Source organism: Gigantopelta aegis, chromosome 7 (assembly GCF_016097555.1).
Source record: "Gigantopelta aegis isolate Gae_Host chromosome 7, Gae_host_genome, whole genome shotgun sequence".
In the NCBI taxonomy this organism is placed as follows: domain Eukaryota; kingdom Metazoa; phylum Mollusca; class Gastropoda; order Neomphalida; family Peltospiridae; genus Gigantopelta; species Gigantopelta aegis.
Window position 1 is genome coordinate 43,254,924 of NC_054705.1, and position 7,713 is coordinate 43,262,636.

The window sequence follows — 7,713 nt, forward strand, 5'->3', positions numbered from 1 at the left end:
ACATGTTATGATATAAAAGCAAACGTGATGACGTCATATTTTTTTTGTTTTTTGTTATTATTATTATTATTATTATTTTAATGATACCACTAGAGATCATCGATTTCATATTAATTGTGTCACATACTTTGGAGGCTTTCACCCCTCTTGAAGAGTATTCCATAAACAAGCAACATGGCAGACGGCAGAAAACTGCATGTATTTTTCTCTATGCAATCTCAGCAAAGACAATATCGGCGACATCGTTGCAGACTCGTGTGTGGAATCTGTATATTTGTAGTGGTTTTTTGCAATTTGTGTCTGGACAAGCTTTGGGGGAAATCTAACGGCAATTAAAGGTAGGAGAGTTATTTTGTAGTTGTTAACAATTTGGTTCGGACAATAGTTGTTAACAATTTGGTTCGGACAGTAGTTTTATTAATATTGGTCATTCACAAATGATCTGTGGCGTAGGAAGGTGCCAAAAGGAGGGGGGGGGGGGGGGTACTTTTATATTTACACTTTTACATTATTATAAAGCAAATATAAAGAAAGATATCTTAAACGTGTGTGTGTGTGGGGGGGGGGGGGGGGCGCATGCCAGTGATCTGGATGTTCCGCTTCAAAAAGATTAGGACAGTATGCACAAGTAAACTAAAACTAAAAATCTCACTATATATTGAATTTAATATTTATATTTTAATGATATATATATATATATATACATTAGGTTATATCTCTGTCAGTAATAACAAGAAAAACATAGTTATTTTTACGCTACGCGCGATTGTTCAATTTGTTGCTAATCCGCGCCAAAACCCATACCGCGAGAATACGACTATCCCCGCTAGCGACCATGGTTCTCATGTTAATTTTCAACCCTGCTAAAGAAACGCCATTCGTTCAAAAATACAAACTTCTTCTAATACAATCTTATAGGTGAACTGTCGGTGTTTGAAATTAAGCCAAGCGACAACTCAGAAATGTCTTCAAAATCCTACTTCCTTCTTTCTCTTTTACGTTTCCTCCTTTGTTGAGTTGGCACACATATTGAAAATGTTACTAGCAAATGGTTAAAAAATTATTTCATTTCACCGTTTGTGTATTAGCACTTGATGTATGTTTGTTTAGTTTTTCGGGGTGGTTTTTTTATTTATTTTTTTAGTTTTTTTCACCAAACTACCAAACGGAGATTAAACGACAAAAAGATAACTATAATAGAAAAAAAGGAATGCCAAATCCAGACATGGATCCAGGGGTGTGAGGGATGGGGGTGGGGGATGGGGTGAAGACAGACATCAGGCCCGTAGCCAGCATTTCGAGTGGGAGGGTTAGAGCTTGGTACCTTCCACTGGTGTAGATAGGATTTTATATTGGGATTTTAAATAAATAAATAAATAAATAAAAATAGGTGTCATACTTATCGACCACCTTAAATAATTGTCGTAATCCCCAGGGGTGAAGTGGTCACTGCAGATCCTATCCCATCGTGAGTGTCCTTTCCATTACGCACGGGTTCTGTTTAAGAACCACTTCCATGCAAACCCTGTGATTGTCAGTTTGTTTAAAGTTCGGAAAAACTGCAGCTTTGATACATCCAAAGACTAAACAATGGTTTAGCATATTTTACATTTGAAAACTATCTCCAAAAGAATATTTTCACCCATACAATTCACTAGAATAAAGTTTTCGCATTTTAAAAAAAACAAAAAAAACAAAAAAAAAAAACAACCCGCGTTCCAAATCAAATGTGTTCCAAATCTAAGGTTATTCATTTGTGAACAACGTGAGATGCGTTGACCAAGGTAGTCCCAAAAAACTCTATTGGCGATAAATCAGGGGACAGTGCTGGCAATTCAAGCAAAAGGGATATTGTGTTGTAACACGTGCTGTGTGCACTCAGGCGTTGTCTTGCTGAAATATGTTGATATCCCGATGCTGATGAAAGAAGGGAATGACGTTATTTTGCCAGACGTTACCCCGGTAGTAAATGGCATTCATTCTGCCACGGCAAACATGGAGTGCTGTTCGGTGATGATAACTGATCCCGCCCTATACCATAACATTCTCTCCAACCAATCGATCCGTCTGGACAAGGCAGTCATTGTGGTAACGTTATCCACGCCTACGCCACACCCGCAGCCGACCATCAGCATTCCTTAAATGGAAACGTGATTCGTCAGAGAATAGCACACCATGCCAACGTTGTAATCTCCAATGACGATACCTTCCTGCCAAACGTCGGCGCCCATTTCGATGTCGATCAGTCAGGATAGGTCCAACATATGGTTGTTCAGCACGCAGCCCAGCAGAGCGAAGACGGCAACGCACAGTGTCTGCGCTGATAACCCCTCGTCAACCTTGAAAGCGAGTACAGTCTTGGCCGCTGGCAGCGTTCGATCACGAATATGGAGGCGAACAATATGGAGATCTTGTAGTGTCGTAACTCGTCTTTGGCCTGGACGTGGACGATCCCTGGTGGTTCCCGTCTGCTGGTATCTCCTGTGAAGTCTAGTGATTGTTGAATGATGGCAACCAAACCGCTGTGCGATGACTCTACTCGAAATGACGACTTGAAGCATGCCTAAGGCACGTTCACGTTCCTAAGCTGTCAGCCTTGCCATTACTTGTTTAACGTTCCCGCAAAGACTACTTCATAAATGAAACTGGCTTACAGAGACCATCTTTTATAGCCCCAATCAGCATGATTTGCACATTCAATTTACGTTTTTCATGCTATGCATGCAATATGTTGTGTTTTGGTGTTGTGTTTCATGGAGTGTTCAGGCAATCGTTTTTGTAAGTTATTCGTCGTCATGCATGGTCTATAAGGTAGTACGGTACTTATTCATTGATATTTATTTTATGCTGAAATACGCCCCATTCACATTTGTTATCATCAACTGGTGGTGCATTTTCAATGCTGTTCAGTGTGTGTGTGTGTGTGTGTGTGTGTGTGTGTGTGTGTGTGTGTGTGTATATATATATATATATATATATATATATATATGAATTGACTGCACTGCACTTATTCACACATATATAATACAATGTACATTCACGGTCGTAGGGAGTTGCCAAAGAAATGTGTGGGGCACACACGCACACAAATACAAGTATATATATATATATATATATATATATATATATATATATATATATATATATATATATATATATATATAAACCCATCGCTGCTGCTACAAAGTGGGGAGTACCAGACAGATATTGAGGGAGGAAACCCGCTGTCGCAATTCATGGGCTACTCTTTTCGATTAGCAGCAAGGGATCTTTTATATACACCACCCCATAGACAGGATAGTACATACCACGACCTTTGATGTACCAGTCGTGGTGCACTGGCTGGAGCGACAAATTTGACCTTTAAAAGAGCTGCTCCATCTCCATAAATTCTTTATGATCTTAAAGTACGATTGGGCTCAGTTAGTGCTTTAAAATTACTTTTTTAGACAGTCTAAATGTGATCTTTACCAGACTTTGACCTCTGATATCGGGTAGCCGCATCTCAAAACAATTGTGTGGTCCTAGCTAAAGTACAAATGTTCTTTATTTGGTGCTTTTGGACCAGTGGAAGGAAGGAAATGTTTTATTTAACGACGCACTCAACACGTTATTTACGGTTATATGGCGTCAGACATATAGTTAAGAACCACACAGATATTGAGAGAGGAAACCCGCTGTCGCCACTTCTTGGGCTACTCTTTTCGATTAGCAGCAAGGGATCTTTTATATACACCATCCCATAGACAGGATAGCACATTCGACGGCCTTTGATATACCAGTCGCGGTGCACTGGCTGGAGCGAGATATAAGCCAATGGGTCCACCGACGGGGATCGATCCCATACCGACCGCGCATCAAACGAGCGCTTTACCACTGGGCTACGTCTCGCCTCTTTGGGCCAAATGTGTCACAATATCATCCAAATTTGGAGTAGACTATATTAAAAATCAGAAAAAAAAAAAGAAAAAAAAAAATTCAGAAAAAAACATTTTCGCATATCTCCCAAGTTATAGGGCCATAACCCTGTAAAAATGGGTAAATCGCCATGACAGTTAAACTTGATATGTAACAGTACATGATAAAACTATACACCAAATTTGAGCTAAAAACCCCAACAAAAGACCCATCTGGAAAACTATATTTGGGACAGACAGATGGACAGTCGGATGAACGGGGAGACAGACAGAATGTTGGAGGTGAAACCTATAGATCCCTCTGGTTGAACTGGCAGAGGACTAACAACATTCTACAACAAGAGTACCGGTGAGGTACATGATATGCCCGTCAAGAGTTTGATGGAGACTATAGATATTAATGAATATGTTACACCAGGTATGATTCAATTCTAATTATGTGAATGTTTTGCAGTGGGATAGATGAACAGTTTCTATTGGTCAAACTACTGTATCCATTGGAGAAGGTGCTGTCTGATTAATGAAGTCCTGACTTCTTCAAAGGCTAAGCAAGATTTTCCTATGATGTTCAGAATATAGACAAATTATTAGCTTTATTTGTATCACAGTTACCTAGTAATTGTATGTGACACACCACCATCCCAAGTTGTTGCTACATGTGAGGTTTGATGGTCCTGTATACATCTGTATTCAAGATATGGTCCGGACAAAGATTTACTGTTATGTGCAGTAGACCGTGACAGGTAGGTCACAGTCACCTAGTAATAGTACGAAAAACACCGCCATCCCAAGTTGATGTTACCTGTAAGGTTTGATGGTCCTGTATGCAAGATATGATCCGGACAAGAATTTACTGTTATGTGCAGTAAACTATGAAACGTAGGTCACAGTGACCTAGTAATTGTATATGACACACCACCATCCCATGTTGTTCCTACATGTGAGGTCTGATGGTCCTGTATGCATCTGTGTGCAAGATATGGTCCAGACAAGGATTTAGTGTTATGTGCAGTAGACCAAGAAAAGTAGGTCACAGTGACCTAGTAATAGTACGCAATACACCGCCATCCGAAATTGTTCCTACATGTGATGTTTGAAAGTCCTGTATGTATCTATATGCAAGATATGGTCCGGACAAGAAAAAGTTAGCAGACGGATGGACGGATGGACGGATGGACAGACAGACAGATGGACGGACTACGCCATACCATAATAGGACCCATTATAGACTGGCGTATAAAAAGATATTTGTTTATTTAAACAATCTACAAAACTAAAACACTTGAACACACAACTTGACAAGTATAAGAACAAAAATCGTAAATCGTTTTAACCTAATCTTCGCTTGTTGTTTGTTGAAATATCTACTTAAACAAGAAAGTCAAATCCGATGCTGGACAGAGAAAACATGAATGAATCCACGCAACTGTTAGCAGGTTTAACAATATGGAACAGTAGTTCAACATGCGATTCCTATAACGATATACAAGACTATATTTCATTTAATAGATAATACATAATTACAATATAATCTAGGAAATTCATAACTGAAACCATTTACGTGCTAGAAAGTGTGTTTGTTTATTTATTTATTATTACTTTTTAATTAGAACAAATATGAAACATTAATCAAACACTATAAATTCCTTTAACTTGCTATACATTCTATAGCACAGTTTGAAACGGTTTCAAGTATAGCACATTACATAAATACATCTTCAACTGTTTTAAACAACTGTGAAAAAAAAGAGAAAAAAAAGTGTTTGGTTTCTTTAACGACACCACTAGAGCACACTGATGTCTTAATGGCCATTTGATAATTCTGACATATAGTCTGAAACGAAATCAGCTGTATGTTCCAGTTACTAGCACAGAATAGTTTATATGCTCTTTCACACAGACGAGACAACACATACCATGATATTTGATATACCAGTCGTGGGGTACTAGGTGGGATGAGAAAAAACTCAATCAAGATAATGGGTCTACGTCGAGTGTTTCGATCCTACGATCAGGAAACTTTAAGCGAGCGCTCTACCCACTGAGCTAGATTAGCTCACATTGGCTAACACATTTATTTCTACCTTGCTCTGGTGTCACATTTATAAACTAGAAAACCGTACAGTTTAAAGAACATGACATTGTGAAACTGCATACCGAATGTTAATGCAATCCACAAAAGGATTTGAATGTTGTAAGCAACTATAAACCTGAGGTCAGATGTTAGATGTCAGATGTCAGAGTAGTGTGCGATTGAAAGAGTTGCTTACTGAACAGTCATACCAAATATAAAAGTCATCCTTGTAAAGAATTACAGGTACCGGCCTCGGTGGTGTCTTGGTTAGGCCATCGGACATAAGGCTGGTAGGTACTGGGTTCACAGCCCGGTACCGGCCTCGGTGGTGTCTTGGTTAGGCCATCGGACATAAGGCTGGTAGGTACTGGGTTCACAGCCCGGTACCGGCCTCGGTGGTGTCTTGGTTAAGTCATCGGACATAAGGCTGGTAGGTACTGGGTTCACAGCCCGGTACCGACCTCGGTGGTGTCTTGGTTAGGCCATCGGACATAAGGCTGGTAGGTACAGGGTTCACAGCCCGGTACCGGCCTCGGTGGTGTCTTGGTTAGCAGGCCTTGACCTTAATTTTTTTCAGTGGAAGGCCACCGGGCTACCAGGTTATAAAATATAGTAGCCCTTAGTGCAAATTGGTAGCCCCACAAAGTTCTTTAAAAGAAAAGAGAAAAATAATTTATTTTTATTTAAACGTTTTAGGGTGGGTTTTTGTAAATCATAAGCAAATGGACAAAACAAAACAACCGACTTGTTTGGTACAATTTCAGAAATACACAATAGTATTTATTATTATTATTATTTATTGTTTTAGGCCTAATCTCGTAATGAAGGCTTACAAAATAGTATTGAAACACTTCATACGGTTTTCACGAGTAGAACTCAGCTGTCTGCTAATCGTACGATCGTCAGATCGATATTGCATATTTTAATACTTAAAATGGCTGTAACTATGTTCAATAGGTGTAATTTTGCAGAATCTTAACAAAACTTGCCTTTATTCCAAAACAATAGCGGTTTTTATTGATGACAATAAACTTCTAAATGCCGAAAGCCAGTTATCCCAGATAGGGGATCGCCATGTGGTTGCACTATACCAATTAATTTCCGTTCGAGGTGCTTGGAACTTTTGATAGAGAAGTTAACACCACAAGTCCTGTGATTGGTTATAAATGTGAGTGTGTTGGTTGTAAAAAAAATTAGTTTCATCTGGGCTAAAAATGTATGCAATTTTATTTGATGTAGAACCACCGTGTCAAGTAGCCTTGTGCTTGGAACATGTGTGGGGTACCTGTAAAAGAAAGTACTCAAATGTTGTGCGAAACTAGGGGTGTTGTAGAAACATCTGGTTATACCGAAAATAAGCCATGAAAGGTACCATTTTCTGCAGTTAATACTCTGAGGTAGGGGTTGTAGTACTGATATTTACGGGTCATAGTTTGGTTGATATATAGTGTTTTCACAAACGTTAACATGGTCGCCTATGAGATTTTAATTGGTATAGTCCAACCATGTGTGTTTGTGTTATCACGTGACAAGGTCAGATGTCATTTTTAGCGAAGTTATCGCCGCGATAACAAACGATAAGACAGATTTCATTAAAATTAATTTGTAAGAAAGATTAATATTTTTAACATTGAAAATATTCGTTAATTTATACATTTATTTAACATAGTAATGGGGCGATCACACTGGCCCGAATAAGCTTCCGTTTGTTTTCCGTATACG

The 7,713-nt window shown here is 38.9% G+C and overlaps 1 protein-coding gene across 3 annotated transcripts in view; it reads right to left on the minus strand.

The window, feature by feature from the left end:
- LOC121376824 (protein cueball-like) overlaps positions 1–998 on the minus strand; it is a 30,104-nt gene extending 29,106 nt beyond the window's left edge. For 2 of the 3 annotated variants that reach the window (XM_041504601.1, XM_041504599.1), the window contains exon 1: positions 897–978. The gene's annotated coding sequence lies outside the window, so the exon portion shown is untranslated. Of the gene's footprint in view, positions 1–804 lie in introns of all 3 variants that reach the window. The other variant, XM_041504600.1, reaches the window with a different exon arrangement.
- Positions 999–7,713: the final 6,715 nt, after the last annotated feature.